The 15,005-nt window shown below is 40.7% G+C and overlaps 1 protein-coding gene across 1 annotated transcript in view; it reads right to left on the bottom strand.

The window, feature by feature from the left end:
* Nucleotides 1–15,005, bottom strand: part of ntrk3b (neurotrophic tyrosine kinase, receptor, type 3b) — a 150,822-nt gene that overhangs the window by 90,686 nt on the left and 45,131 nt on the right. The window lies entirely within an intron of this gene.

The raw sequence follows: 15,005 nt of genomic DNA, 5'->3' as shown, positions 1-15,005 counted from the left end.
AAGGAACCCCTCTAGCTCAGGAAGCCACTAACTCCAATAAAGTAAATAGCCAGAGACATACATTTTAACCAGTTTAAACAGAAACAACATAAGGCATATGTCCATATACAGTTATTAAGAAAAGCATCTCTGAGCATCAACACAGCAGTTTTTCAACAAGTAAACACTCAAATCCTATTATCGCTCCCACAGACCACTGATGTACAACATTACATCAAGAAAGATGAATGAAAGCGTGACATTTAATCTGATCGGATATTCCCCTTGACGTGAACGGATGCTAAATGACTCGTGCATTTCCCATATTACTGTCACTTTTAACCTAAACACCACAACTCAAACGATGACATGACGGAGGATAGAGCATACTTTGCATTGGATGGTTAGAAATGCTGCAATAACACAGTGATGCAGTGATTAGAAAGCAGGGAATACACATGTTAGAATACAGAAAAGTGGCCCGTTAGACATTACAGGTAAAACAGATAACAATATACTGCATATAATAAACCAATTGAGTGTGCATAAAAATGAAGATATTAACATGTCAGGGTGTGTTAAATGTAAAGTTTGAAATAAAACAAAACTAGTTAATTGTACTAAAGGTCTGGTTATATAACTGAGTGAGTACAGTTCTGCCTCATTAGGACCAGGTTTTGGTCTCCATGAGGACTACTGGTCGTGACAAGGTCAGTTTTTATGCCAGAAAATGTCCTAAAGAGGTAAGACATATATGTACACACACACACATTCTTCACAGGTTAATTTGTATGGTAGACCAGGGACTATCAGATACCCTTGTAACCAGGAGTGTTGCTATAGCAACAGGGAGCTAAGGATGCTGAAGGACTCTCTCATTTCCTGTGATAGCTCTCTCTCTCTCTCACACACATGCACACACACACATACAGAAAAACAGAGAGAGAGAGAGAGAAGCATGTTTGCATAAAGTCACTCTTACACACCAGTTAAGTGCTGTTGGCAGTTAACTGGTGTGTAAGTGTGAACGTGATGCTTTGAATACTGCGTGTGTGTGTGTGAATATGGAAAGACACTGCATGAAATTTAAACTCTGAGAGAAAAGCTGTGGTCCCTCTGGGCCCGTTTCATACACTGCAGGATACGTAACAGAGAGGAAGGTGTGGGTGAGCTAACAGCTCGTTTTAGGTGCGCAACGTAGGTGATGTAGTGCAAGGCAGATTAAGTCAAATCAATTCTATAAATGGACACGTGATGAATGACAGACCTTGAAATAGACACACTTCAAACCAAAGATTCAGTCAAAACACAGGACTCCAAAAGAGCTGCACAGGAACAGACATTCAAACAGACGTCAGACCACAGGCTGTTTACTTCAGCTCCCTACAATCTATATCTAACAAACAAAAAAAGGCCAGTAACACAGCAAACCCATTCGAAATCAAACACTGGTGGGTACTTTGTGGCCAAAATGCACACATAAAAGCAGATAAAAACAACACCTCGCATAACTCACTTATTTAAATGGCCAATGTAAATAAGAGGAGAGGAGAGGCGTGAGCGGAGAGTGAGAGCGTCTCCACATCTCAGGCAGGAAATGTTCTGTTTTTTAAAGGTCATCCTTTGCATCTCCACAAGAAATGTCAGCTAAAATTGGATTGAGGGGGGGGGGGGGGGGGGCGGGAGTTAAATGAATTAATAAATATATAAACAAATCAAAAAATAAGCCATCAAAGCTGATGGAATGCCAAAAGACAGGAGGTGAGGAGGGCCAAGTGCTGTGACGATGACGGCCAATGACTATTATAGAATTATTGAATGAAAAAAAATTAGCAGTGTAGAAAATTAATCTATTTATGAAGTGGGCAGCTGAACGTCAGCACTGAAAGGAAACACTGTAGACCACCAACCAGCACACACACACACACTGTTTATAAACAAAAAGACCATTACTTTGAATAAAACTGAGTCAGTGACAGTCATTTGAATAAGGTATAATAATTATGTGATTCACATGAAACTTTTATCAGGTCGGAGTGAAAGAAATATGCATTGCAGTGACGGATGTTTCTTGATGTTAATATTGATGCCAATCTTGGCCAGAGGGCAACGGAGCGAATGCTAAATAGATCCTGGGTATTTGCTCCTCCGCAGAGGAGGTGCACTTCCTCATCCCTCCTTTAATAATTCTGTTTGGCACAGATGCCATTGGGAGGACTCGGCTCCCCAAGAGGGTTGCCTAATTAGTACAGCAACACTGGTAACTACCGTCTGAGCGTGAGGGGAAGCTCTGCACACTGACATCAGGACCACGCAGAGCAGAGAGATGGAGCCACCAATCAGCAGCGTGAACGCGGCAAAAGTCTCGCCGTCATCCGTCAGGGACGCTGCTAATAACTGACATTACTTTGTTTCCTGTTTATTCCATTATTTTCAGACCGGTCTCTGTGGGTTGTGAGTAATGCTAATGGCAGCTTTGAGAATATGCTGTCTATCAGAGGTGTCACTCTGATAGACACAGAAAAGCAGCTTTACTTTTCGTGTCCTCAAACATTGACATTCTAAACCCGGGAGGTTTTTATTGCACGATTTGCAGGTTATGAAATATTGTTTTATTGGATGAAAGTTTCACTCACGACACTAACTGTGTGCAAACGAGCGATCACTAGTGAAAAGGTTTAATATAATAGAAAAAAAAACACCTCTTCCTCTTTAATCAAGCTATCGATCCTCCTCCTCTCTTTTACTTGCTGATGCAACACAACAATGATTCAGCAGGAAGTGTCATTCAAGGTTTTATTCATTCACTCACACAGCCTTGGTTACAAATAGCATGGACATTAGCATTCAGTTTAATGTTTAAAGTTTATGATGCTGTCGTCTCTTTAACTTCTGTTGATATCAACGCCACGGCCACTTATCAGCTGTCTTATATGTGTGTGTGTGTGTGTGTGTGAATACTGTACCACTCCAGGTTTCTGCACACATCCGTTAGCTCAGAACTTATTTCATGCTTTATGCCACCCAGTGTAACTATGCATCTCATGCTCCACCGATCCATTCCCTCTACAACTGAAACTGCATGCACCCTGCCTGAATGCACACGGTAATAGAGCGCTGCATCTATGTTGATATACATATTCACTCAGACCAGCGCTGCTTTCTTCACAGGTGGAACAATTCCACATTTTAAACATCATAGGCCTCTTGCTGGACAGGATTTATGGTGCGGTGGTTTTCAATAGTTTTCTTGTTGTTTAAATTCTCTCCACCCCCTTTGGAGTCCTTTGGCTTCTGTCACCAACCCTGTGGTCTCATCCCCATAACTCCTACACCGTTTGTGGTATCTAGAAAATTCCAAAACTATGGACTGGCGATGTGTCCTGGGTGTTTGCCCTATGTCAGCTGAGATTGGTCTGGAGGATAAAGCGGTAGAAGATGGATGGATGGATGGATGGATGGATGGATAGATGGATACCGGAAAGCAGAGAAATAGAGCTTTGCGCCCATATACTTGGGTCAGTACGGCAGAACCTCAGGACTTCCGCACGACGACCGGTTGAATAACTGCCAGATATTGAAAGGGAAAAAAGGGGCAGAAGCGCTCACCCATTGAACATTTGACAGTTCTACAGCCATAAAATCAATATAAATCCAGGTGGAGTGAATATCATGATGGTCAGAAGAGGGTATTGCAACACACACAAGTCTATTTTAAACTAGAAGCAAAAATAATCATGATTCTTACGTTCTAAAACATCTATTTATATGCTCTATAATTCACAGTAAGCATCAGATATAAAATATGCTTTTATCCCCGAAACCTGCTGCGGACGTGTTTGGCCTTTTCTTTCCGTATTGTCCTGTGAAATGTCCATGACCATTACATGCGATCCCCTGTCATTTCCCCGCAGATAAAAGGCCATGAATTTTAATTACAAAGGAGCACTGTCAATATTGTATTCCCTCCTTCCCTTTGTAAGTTAACTGTCGGCCTTTAGTTCAACTTCTTCTCGGGTGATATTGCGTGAGCTAAGTGACCTTTGAATGTGATCTCAATGGAGCTTCATTTCCATTTGGGTATAATTTATCAGGAAAAACAAGTATTGGCTTTTTGTCATTTTGTGCAACATGTCAGTTGTTAAAATTAAAGACACGTTGTTTGCTATATGATTTTCTGACAGTCTCATTTATGGACCTTTTTTCAATGTTGTATTTGTTCTTCCTGCTGCTCACATACACTAACATTTGCAACTTATATAAAGACAACGTGGAGAGTCATTTGAAATTGATGTCTCGTTCACCATCATCCAGACCTATTGATTTTGTTGTAAAATATTATTTGCTTCACATATCTGTGAATCAAAAGAAAATGTGTTTTATTTTACAAAAATACAAGGTAATGTGATATCACTAGAGCCATTTCTCGTTAAACTCATATTTATACAACTATTGTCTTCATTCATTAATCCACCACTTGCTGACATAGGGCAAAAGGTGAGGTACATTCATCCTGAACAGGTCACCAGGGTCAGGGCCAACATACTAAACAACCATGTACTCTCACGTTCACTACACGGTTCAATAAAACGTCTGCACACACACACACACACACACACACACATACTGGGAGAACACACACACACACACACTGGGAGAACATACACATTTCACACAGAAAGGCCCTTGGCAGTGACTTTGGTCAGAATAATCATTTTCATGTAATCTCATGCCTAGCAACCACTACAATTGATGTTGCTCCCGTGCACCAGTAAGACATGAGCGATATTCAAAGACATGTTTATCAGAAATATGTTCTCACTTCAACTAAGCACATGACTATATGAATAGAAATGACTGTGAACAGAGCGGCAAAAAAAGAATGCAAGTTTAACTAACCAGAACCATCCAAATACATAAATAAATGACGTCTAATGAATGTTTCAATGGTCTCCATTGGTAGAGTGACTATTTGTTTCTCTGATTGTCACGTCTTCAAAAAAAACAGCATCAACAACATCATACAAACTGTGATAAATAATTAATGTGTGCCACTCATCTTCAAATGTCTTCAACTCAGGTCCATCTGAAGAGATGATAAACTGTCATTAAACAACTTCCTTTTACATTTTCAAACAACCCTGAGGGCACGTCCCTGTAAAATTCCACCCATTTGACACAAATCAGTCATTAGTAACTATAATTACTGACTAATTTGTTTACAGCAATCTCCCACATGTCTGGATATCAATCAGGTAAATAACAACATTTGAGAGATCATTTAAACAGGATCATTTGCACAAAGTGATATATTTGTTATATTTCTCTATCTAGTGCAGGTACTGTGGTCGCATACAATTGAAGCAATAGAGATTATCACAGAGTTAATAAGTGTCTTTGTAGCTTTCATGCGTAAAACTGATAAATAGCAGAATCAAAAATAGACCCTTTGAATACTGATGTTCATCCTCTGATTTAAAAGTGAAGCAACAACGCAGCATTAAGGCAAACTGTGACTCATTTAGGCTTTGAAAATAGGAATCCGATTCACCATGAGACGCACAGGTGGATGTGCGTCGTTTGTGTGGTATTAGGGCGTTTGAATGAATGAATGAATTAAACTTAAAACCTCCCTCCTTAAGCAGTTCAATCACCGGAAACACAAAGCAAAGGGGGTGAGTTTCTTGAATTGTGTAGGAGATAGTGTGCAATTAATTTAATTTAATCAAAACAACCGAGGAGGAACTTCAAACAGCCACCACTTCATTACAATCGAGAACATTATTCACCCCAAACCTGCATCAGGCATAGGTAAGGTTAGCTCTGGGGAGGAGGGATAAAAATAGTCCATTCTTTAATCTCAGAAAAAAAAATCCTGTGGTAAAAGTGTGCATGTGTCGTGGTAATCCTGCAGTAGAATTTGTCTCATCTGCTTTCAAACCTGTTTATTCTTCTTCCGTATCAAACCAGGTTGGAGAAAAACAAACTGGAGCCGCTATCAAAGTATAGTAGAGCAAAGTGGATCATTAAAATGAGACCAGCTGTTTGCCAAACGCGTGGAAGTAGTTAGTGTACGGTTAAGTCGTCCTATAGCTATAGTTTGTACCATGTTTTTACAGCAGCTTCTGAAGGAGATGTTAGCGATGCAGTGCACAGTAATGTGGTGCAGGAATCTAAACAGTATGCAAGAGCGGAGCATTCTTGGAATACATGTTTGACCAAACTAAAATAGCAAAGAAAATATTCACCCTTGTGTCATTTTCCAGGCTCTCTTCCTTTTCCTCTCATCTTTGCAAAAGTGAGTGTGCTCACAGCTCTGCAAGGTTGCTGCTGAAGGTTGCAAAGTATAGTGCCTCCAGATTATTGGTTGCCAGTGTTCCGTAATATAAGGATTAAAGCACTTTGTTCCTTATTTTTGATTATTAAGTCAGTGCAAAACACCTTTCCAGGGTGTACCCTGCCTTTAGCCCTTTGTCAGTCCCCCCCCGTTAAGATTGCGTGATTTGTACGTAGTTAGACTATAATCCTCCTCCTGCTGCTGTCGTTCATTACTATCCAACAGAAAATGAGCATGTCCCATTCACTGTGAGTCCTGTGTATCATAGCAACGAAGATGTGGTGCCTGAGATGTAAAGGTAAAATGGCAACAGGAGGAGATACTGCTCAGGCGAAAGAAGAGAAGATTGCAAAAATATAATACAACATTATGTTGATTTTTAAACCACAGCTGCCCTAAATTAACAGCATTGGCAAACATCAAAATATTTCTTTTATGTTTCTGTTAAGGTTAATACACCAGTATGTAGGCGCTCTTTAACCCAAATTATATTTTTAATGTTAAAATATACAGTAATTATTATTGTTAACCATGAATTTTAAAGTTTACTGTTTTACTTTTTTTTTAACAGTTATTTACTTGCATTCCTGAACAGATAAAAGATAACAGATAGTAAATGTGTTAAGCGCTAAATGCCAATTATTAACTCTGGGTTTGTTTGAATTACACAGAGCAGATCCAATATTGTAATTATTCAAATGTGCCTAAAGGCAGAACTACTTCTGGACAGAGAGAGAGACTAATTCTAGTGTGTTAAACGTCTTAAGTGTTGCGTTTCACTGAAATACAAAAGTCGGGCATGTGGTGGGAGCAGATTAAATACCAGTTATCTGTACATAATTAAATGTCAATCAATCAATACATTCGTTCTCAAAGGATTTCGTTAAGAAAACACCAACTAACAGGGCTAAAAGCTACGTAATGGCACACCTAAAAGCTACGTTTGTTTTTCATTTGGTGTCTGATCATTAAAAATTCATTTAAAACTTTAAATTTGCTACCTGAATCATTTAGTAAATGAGAACAGATAATTGATCTTGAGCCCGGCTCATTACATTCACAACATCCCATTATATTTGCAACTCACACTACAAAAGCAGCTAAAGATGAGTAATGATTACTTTTAATAAGGGCTTAATCCTTACTTTTCAGTATGTTTTTTTTATATATAAATCCTGCTGTAATAACACCAGCAAATTAATCTCTGTGTAGCGCCATTGTTTGGCAGATTTTAATCTTCAGAAAGCATTTTGTTCTATTGGCCAGTGACGGTGGTGAGATGAATGAAAGAGGAAATGGTGTGAAAAGAGGTGTGAGTCAGCTCGGAGAGGCGCAACACCTTACACGCCAGGTCGCCAACCGTTATGTCAGGTTAGCGCTATTATGGTAAAGACATTAGTAACTCGAATACATCACTGCGATATCATTAGAGGTTTCAGTTTATCAGTGTAATTAATGCAAGACAATATTGTGCACAGTCATCCATCTTGGCTGATTATTGCAAAGGAGAGCTGCGAGTCTCCGGTTCAAGCTCCAAGAGAAGGAAGCCTTTGAGGCATGATACGGATTTCTTTTTTTTTTTTTTTTTGAAGTTAGAGATGGAGATGTTAATATAAGCCGAGTAATGCAATGGAAATTGTCATCAATCTAAAGAGACAAGCAGGGACAGAACCACTACTGAGCTGACAGGCTTGCCACAGGCAGACTTGAACCTTTTAGCCATAATTTTGATTACATTTGTTAATTACAAGGATGAAATATGCACTCAGTCTCAGACAAAATATATGGCCAGAACGACTTTGTAGCAGGAGACAAACTCTGGGGAGAGGAGCAGTGGTGCACTTTTTTACGAGGTTGAACCATGTCTCATAACGTTCCCATGAAGAAATGGTTGCTGCATGTTTAGCTGAAGGTAAACACTGCCAACCTGCTCTGGCCTGCTGCTTTATGAAATACCTCTTGCTGAAATCAATAAAATGTTAGAGTTGATTAAAACACCAATAAGGGCACCCATGAGTATTTTTCTTCAGCCGCTCTTCAAGCCTTGTTTCTCATCGTGTTTTTTTTTTTCTATTAGCAAGCAAGGCGACAGAGCATGATTATAAGAAATACATCACATATTTCTTTGCCACGCTGCGAAACGTCACCATCTGTAATAGAAAAATGCTCTCCCTTGTGTTTGGACAGAGGAAATAATGACGAAATGTACTTTTAGTTCCTGGGTTCTGTTTTACAATGATTCTGACCATTTCTGTCCACAAAAGAAAGACATAGAAGTAGTCAAGGGGAAGGAATTGAAGATGACTGTCTCCTACACCATTTTAGTCATAATCCCCGGGTTTCACGGAAGCAATCGAGCGATCACTCATATCAGGCCAACTCACATTCATATCAACTACAGCCTGGAGCTGGCAGCTAGACCGGAGCATGCGAGTGCCCATTTGTTCTCACACTGGCCCAAGGACTCAATTAAATAGTGTTTAAGTCAATTAAAACAGTTCTACTGAGCCACAGGCTGAGGCCTGGTTCCTGTGTCTGTTATTGGTGGGTAAAAAGAGTCAATGTGACAGAGTCAAAGGTCTGCGAAACCTTCATGCACATGAGCACAATCCTTCAGGTGTGTGCAATCAAAGCTCCTACAGATGAGGCAGAGGAATTCTGTCGGGTGAACCTTTGTAGAAATCCCAGTTTTTTTTTTTACTGCAAAGTTGTTGAAGTCCTATAACAAACTTCCACAAGAAGTCTGACACTCCACAGACACTCAGTGTCTGTGGAGTGTAAAAAAAAAACCCCACACAAAATGACTCATACGCACCCTGAATTACAAGTAGCAATTAAACTGCAGTTGTTCCGATCACTGAACTGAATCACTGATCGTGTGATTTTTATGTAAAAACTCGACTGCAGTTGTAACTACAGTGCAGTTGAAGTATAAGTGGAAGAAAATGGAAGAAAGTGTAAAGTAAGCAAATGTATTCTGTTACTTCCCATCACCGCTGTGTACCAAACCAACACAAGTCGCTTTTTTTTTTTTCTTCTGCAGCAGCAAGCACATTCCACATATCCACAAATTACAGCCAGACACTGGCATTCAGCAGTGGGTTACAAATTATCCACACTCGCAGAGTGTGTCATGTTGAAAAATGCACCGTCTTTTGTAAATGAGACATCAAAGCTTGTGAGGGGCTGTTCATTCCATGATTTGTTTACATCATCAATACACTAACGACGACTTTATCTCTGGTTATTTTAGCGCACTATAGGAAGACAAATGAAGGGATCAACCACAAGGCCGGTATTCGGTTGCCTCTTTGTAGTAATGGAGGAGCTTTCATTAATTTCAAAGGAGAGCTGCCTTCTGTGGCTGCGGCTTAGCCTCTCAGCGTGCGTCACAAGATTCTGCGTATATGTGTCGGTGACTTAAAGCCAGGAAGGCAACAGCAGACATTAATGAAGTTCACGGTTAGGTTGTAAAGTATTGATTTCTGCATAAGAGGAAAAAGCTGTAACATAAATAAATGCAAAGTTCCTAAGGTATAGTGTACACTTGCTTGCTCTTATATGATCCTAACACCGAGTTAACGGCATTCACTAACACACGAGAACAATATTTACTTTGAAAAACAGTGACCAAGGTTGACAAGTGAGTCCACTTCAACACCTTCAACTATTTCTGACAAACTAATGCATGGAATGAAGATAGCCTCCCCTGCTCCCTCTTTCATTAAAAGAAAGAAACGCAGCCTGAAGAGCGTGTTTCTCCTTGACGGCTCAAAAACATTGGCCCCAAGGACATTTTCACTTTTCCGTGCTCCACTTATTAACTCAACAACAATGCAAATTTATGGAAATGCTGCCAAGGGCAGGGAATGAAGATTTACCATCTAAGTATCTTCACATAATGTCCTATGATGTGTTGTTATGGTAAAAGTGATGGTGTGCCACCTACACCTCAGCAGCTGCAGTATATGCATAACATGGAGATAAGCACCGCACTCGGGTAAAAAGTCAGACATGACTGCAAAATGGAACTGAATCAAGAATTGGTTTACCATAAAAACATGACGTATGGTTTCTTTAAAACAGCTTTATACATAGAACTGAGGTAAAACTGCATTGTGAATTTACACTATTACTGCAGTGACAGCACTGGTTTACTGATCTCTGAAACCTGCCATTGAGTATACTGATAAATAATCAATTAGCTTATGTTAAGACATTGGGTAGTAGTGTGAATGACCACTGTTTAAATGAACTTACTTGAAGAAAGGCCTACCGCTCAACACCAAAAAACTAAAATCATGGTAGAGGACCCTTGTCGAGAAGGTTTCAGTTTAGAACGTGACACACTTGAGGAAATGCAAGAATTTATATATCTGGGCTCAGTGATTAACATCAAAAGCAGCTGCAAAAATGACCAACAGCAGCATCCGAGGCATGACCACCATCTGGAAGAGCAAAGCCATTAACAACAACTAAAAGCTCAGGGTCATCAGGGCAGCGGCTTTTGCTATTGCGACATATGGATGCGAGTCATTGGGCAATGACCAAATAAGAGAAGGAGAAGGCCGACGCATTCGAGATGTGGGCATACAGACGCTTACATAGAACAGAGCAGATAGCCAGAAGAAAGATGACCTTCTTTGTCCGTGCTGTTTGTCATAATGCCCTGGAAAAGCTGCCCATTCAGGGCAAGAAGGGGTAGACCACTTCAAACCTGGCTCACAGACATCACCACCTGGACACAGCAGAAGATCGCTGCTGAGCCCTCATCAACACCACAACTGACTCAGAGAAAGATATGGTTGCAATTCAATTATTTTCGATCACCTAATTAAATTAAGTCGTGCGAAATGTTTTTTCTGATCCCAGAAACTGTCAACTTTTTCACACTTGCGGAATTCATGTGGTGCATCACATGCTCAGATATAACAACTCCATCACAGAAATACAGAAATCATTCATCCATCCATTTTCTACCGCTTCAGCCTCCACAGGAGGGTCGAGGGGGGTGCTGTACCAATCTCAGCTGACATAGGGCGATAGGCGGGGGTACACCCTGGACAGCTCGCCAGTCCATCGCAGGGACACATAAAGAGACAAACAACCATTCAACCATTCACTCTCACATTCACACCTACAGTTTTTAGAGTAACCAATTTACCTAAACCCACATATTGCATGTTTTTGGACTGTGGGAGGAACCTGGAGAACCCAGAGAAAACCCACGTACACACGGGGAGAACATGGAAACTCCATGCAGAAAGGCCCTTGTTCCAAACAGGGCTCAAACCTGGGTCCTCTTGCTGAAAAGGCAAGAGCGCTAACCACAAGACCAACCGTGTGGCCCAAATACAGAAATCAATCTGTTTTAATGTCTGTTTCCTCAACAACATTACGTTACTGAAGTTGAGATCAACATTAGTGGTGCAAATCAGTGGAGTGCCTGTCCATAGTTGAGTTAAATATGAGAATAACAGGTTTTATTTACAAATCAACCATCCAGAGATGTTACTGGGTTACTGGGTTAGTAGTGAGCAATAATGGAAGGACAGTCAGAATGACGTAGATTTCGAGGAAAACAAAAACATAACCAAAGACAAAAGAAGAAGACATAATCATACTATGCCAACAGGGGGGATTTTCTAAAATTCAGCAAGGAACTGCATGAAAATGAGTAATATTCCAGAAGCAGTCATTTGGAATAATTACTTGACACCCAAAAACACCCATAATGACTCAGAGAATTGCTCATAAAAGCATAATAAGAGCAAATTTAAGTGGTGAGAATATCTTCACATTCTAATCGAGCCATTGCCTGACTGATGCCACAGGGGATTTCTGCGTATGACATCCATTCACCCACACAGTATATATTTGTGGTTTGAAACGACACAAGTAGTGACACTGTGCGTCTTGGCAAGTAAGGCTAATCCAAGAGCACCGGAGACATGAGGGGAATATGTGATTAGGAAGCTGGGACAGCAAAAGCAAAGTGTGGTCACACTCTCTGGTGCCTGCAAATGAAATACCGGTGGCAGTGCAGAGTGGTGACTGCAGCATATGTGGGCAAATTAAGACATAACATTTTGTCTTTGAAGCAGCTACAAAGCTGCGATCAGAGAGAGAGAGACAGAGAGAGACAGAGAGAGACAGAGAGAGAGAGAGAGAGACAGAGAGAGAGAGAGAGAGAGAGAGCGAGCATAGCTGGTTCTCAGTCTATTTTGTTGTTGCATGTCCATTTTGCCAACGTTCTTTAATGTATTCCATTTAAACCAGTTGCAAAACAACATTCAAAAGGTTAAAAATCCAAAATGATTGTACTAAATTCTAATTATACTAATACAAGTCATCAATGGAGATCAAATGACCACATAGCTGGGTGAGCTGCAACGCTAGACTCATTTCAGTGGCTCATTTGAGGACACTGAATTGTTTCTGAATTGTTTTGAAATAAAACAAATACATAAAAAAAAAAACATTAAAATGAATCAAAGTAAGATGGACTCTTTACTTTGTAGCAAGAAGACCCGGCTTCATGACCCGGTTAGAACAAGGGCCTTTCTTCATGGAGTTTGCATGTTCTCCGCGTGTGTGCGCAGCTTTTCTCCGGGTTCTCCGGTTTCTTTCCACAGTTCAAAAACATGCAATATGGGGATTAGGTGAATTGGACACTCTAAATTGACCATAGGTGTGAGAGTGAGAATGTTGTTTGTCTTTGTATGTTGCCCTGTGATGGACTGGCGAACTGTCCATGGTGTGCCCCGCCTGTCGCTCTGTCAGCTGAGATTGGCACAGCACCCCCCGTGACCCTCATGTGGAGGATAAAGCGGTAGAATATGGATGGATGGAAAGTAAGATGGACCTTTGGTAGCACACCCTGAAAACAGTAACCGTGCTTGTTGGAAAAGACAGCGGGTCAAATCAAGTGCCTTCTCACAGCAACAAATCAATTTACTAAAACGAAACATGACTTTCCTATTGTCGGTAAATACAAGCGCAGTGCAAGCGAAACGCAACTGCTCGACCCAGATGTCAACATCTGCAGACTCTCTGTCGAGACAGCAGAGCACAGGGGCTGTGAACTGAATGACAATGACAAATTCAGGTGGATGGACCTCGTGTTTCAGAAACATAACCCAGGGAGGTGACATGCAAATCATTCCCTTTCTCTCTGGCAAACAATGAGCATGGCGACATTCAGAACATGAAAAACAGCTCTGCTGCTCAGCCAGAGAGATTTTCTCCCAGCTTGGTTACAGCTGGCGCCACTCAGTAAGCTGCAGGTTGGGCCGCCTTCCTCCATTAGCCTAGAGGAACCATTTATCCTTTCATCACACCGCACTCCTGCAACAATAACGTTCTCACCTTGTCACGCGTCACCTCTCTGGTCAAGTGTTCCAGATAATGAGTGGTGGTTTAAAGAAGGAAGAAAGTAGAGCTAATCACATCGACTCTGGCGTGCAAGGTTTAAATTCCCTCTAAGCATGACAGGAGCACAGGCGAGAGCGGTGAGAGAGGAAAACGGAAGACAAATCCCCAATGTTGTTTCACTCACACCTGAGACGGACAGGTTCTCACTAAATCTACAGAGTAGAAAAGTGTTATGCAAAGTTAAGACTCCGATTATTTATTTAATTAAATGATCAGTATTAAATGGATAATAGTGGATCTACATGCATTTGCTGTCTCTCAATTATTCACAATTGTGTTTTTTTTTTTAATTTTGTCATTGACGTGCAAAGGCCTTTAAAATCCTAAAAATGTGACTTAGACACTGACAGGAGCACCAGACAGTGGGTGAAGTGCCTGAGATCATATTTACCAACCAACATGGCAGCAAGCTGCACTGTTTATTTGGCTGTCGCTCCGGTTTACAGTAATTTTATGTAGTTGTGCTTGTGGTTGCGGTTTCATGCCACTTTCATTCTGCTTCACCATATCATTGCTCACAGCAGGAAGGGAAAGGGCTTTTGTGGCTGAAGGGAGGCCAGAATTGTGGTGTGATATGTCGGCGCTCCTGTTGAATGATTGTGTTACTTTTTAGATTTAGCCCATGGTAAATATTTAGCATGCTTCAAATAGCAGAATATGCATTTGTAATGCATTTATTTACGTATTGGCATAAAATGAATGATCACAGATCTGGTTCCTCTTTATCTTTCATCGCCTCGTGTAGAGGCTCTGGTTACTTTTCCACTCAAGTTCAATTTTAACATGATGAACGCTTAAAAACTTAAAATGATCAAAACTCGGGATATTGCATTTCTGAAGTAGGAGTACTTGCCAGTGACCAGTTAGTGAAAGAGTTTTTGATATGAGAAAAAAAATCATGGCGTGGAGAAACATTCTAGCTGCATTTTCTGGCAGTGATGATCCCATTTGCCTGTAAGTTGAAATTAATTATTTTTGATATGTTCATAGAGCATAACTAAATGTGGTTTTCTGCAGTCTTCCTGATCTCTACTTATCACGTTAAAGCTTCAGCTCTTTACGTCAGAGACATACATTTTACCAGATCTTAATAATAAAAAAAAAAAACAGGAAACAGAAACAGCAGCTTCGAAATGAAACTGTGAAAGGCTGCATGTGCAGGCGGCCTGCCAATCCTTTGAGCCGATCCAGAGGTAAATTGTAATCCCTGACCAGGGGTCTGTCTAGCAAAGGGGGCAGCAGGTTGCTACATCTA

Source organism: Solea solea, chromosome 5 (assembly GCF_958295425.1).
Source record: "Solea solea chromosome 5, fSolSol10.1, whole genome shotgun sequence".
Lineage (NCBI taxonomy): Eukaryota > Metazoa > Chordata > Actinopteri > Pleuronectiformes > Soleidae > Solea > Solea solea.
Note: the sequence above shows the minus strand (reverse complement) of the source record. Positions and strands in the feature narration are given on the sequence as shown.